The sequence below is a fragment of the Echinops telfairi genome, unplaced genomic scaffold, assembly GCF_000313985.2.
Source record: "Echinops telfairi isolate 266 unplaced genomic scaffold, ASM31398v2 ScPeMD7_7409;HRSCAF=8447, whole genome shotgun sequence".
Classification (NCBI taxonomy): Eukaryota; Metazoa; Chordata; class Mammalia; order Afrosoricida; family Tenrecidae; genus Echinops; species Echinops telfairi.
Window position 1 is genome coordinate 11,237,522 of NW_022111309.1, and position 1,839 is coordinate 11,239,360.

The window sequence follows — 1,839 nt, forward strand, 5'->3', positions numbered from 1 at the left end:
TTTCTTGAGCATTTTGCTCTTTTAAGCTTTATCTATATTGGATTAAAAAATGGGCTCAAACATAACAACTGTGACGATGGTGCAGGATGACCAGCTAGGATTTTGTTCTGTTGTACACAGGTTCATCATGAGCTGCAACCAACTCAATGGCCCCTAACATACTGGATCGAATAGGACCCTGAGTGGTGCAGTGGTTGAATCATTGCTTGGCAACTAACTGAAAAGTTGGTGTTCACCACAAGCCACACCAGGGGAGAAAAACGTGTCGGTCTCTTCCCATGAAGATTTACCACCTTGGAAACCCTAGAAGACAGTTCTACTCAGTGCTGTAGGATTACTATGAGTCGGAATCAACTCAGTAGTGACAGGTTTTATTTTATAGGGGATCAAATTGAACAGTGACTTGGCTGTGCACCTTAGAGGGAAGGAGCAGCCCCGGAGGTGGAGTGGCTGACAAGTCGGGCGGTTAACTGCAAGGTCAGTAATGTGCGAGCGCCAGACACTACGAAGGAGAGAGATGCCGCTTCCCATTTCTGTAGCGATTTACACAGGGGCAGTTCTACGCTGTCCTATAGAGTTTCTATAAATCAGAATGGAAGCAATGGCAGCGAGTTTATTTTATTTCAGAGGGAAGTAAATTTACATGCATGAGGGAGGACAACGCAGAAGGGGAGGGTGGGAGTGGGAGCATAACTTGAAGAACATAAACAATGTCATGAAATGTTATCTGTTGAAGTTGTTGAATTGGTGTATGCTTTGCTATGTACCTACACTAGCAACAACATCATCAAAACAGTTTTTGTTTGCTTGTTTTTAAAGAAAGAACAAAGTATAACTTGTACACTTAGCTGCTTGTGTGTGCCACACCCACTACCTTCCTTCTACTCTCCAGAGGTTTATCGGATCATATTGCTTCACAACGGAGAGTGTTGCCATGGTAACAGTTTTCTAACCTTTTTCTTTGAAAAGAATCCCTTTTTGACCTAAGACAAATCACCTGAAAGTAGTCATCCTGCTGCCTTTGTTCTGCCCAGGCTCAGTCTTCACCCATTACCTGCAGTCGCAGGTCAAGAGCCTTGCCAGTGACCTCTGAAGTGAAGCGTGTGAAGTGGAGCCTTGCCCTCCTACCTCTCTCACCGCTGTCCTCACCTGGACTTGCAGCACATGGATTGATTCCAGAGAGAGGAGATCCCGCTAAATCGTTTCATATGCACCTATAACCCAATCGAACTGCTTTCCAGCTACTAAGAAATCAAGACTAGAAATGGACAAGTCTGTCTCTCCTCTAAAAGAGGGAATTTTCCTTTTTATTGGTTTGATAAAAGCCACTTAAATGAGTGCAGAGTTATTAAGTTTGGTCCAAATAGTACTTTTGTAAGTGGGTTATTGTACATGTCAGTAAGTAGTACTTTTGCAAGTGGGTTATTGTACATGTCAGTAAGGAGGAAGGCTGGCCACTGTGCTTTGCTTGATTAATGGATGTATGCTGTCTCACTTCCCTCTACTACACATGCACACACACACAGAGACACACATATATATTACACACAAGCAAACATACATACACACACATGCACACAGACATTCTCTCCCTCTCAACATTTGTTCTTCTCATCCTGTGGCAGTCTTCCTGCCTGGCCCAGAAATTCCCTTTTGGGTGTGATTGTATAAAAGCAATTGGAGATTAGTCACTTATGGGTGCAATAACATAGGAATTTAGTACTGACATGAAAATTTCTTGGCAATTTCTTCTTATGTCTCACTTTTCACAAAACAGGTGGTGGGTGTCGCTGTTGCAGGGATTCCCCACAAATTCAGTTTCTTCCCATGCCCAGTTTA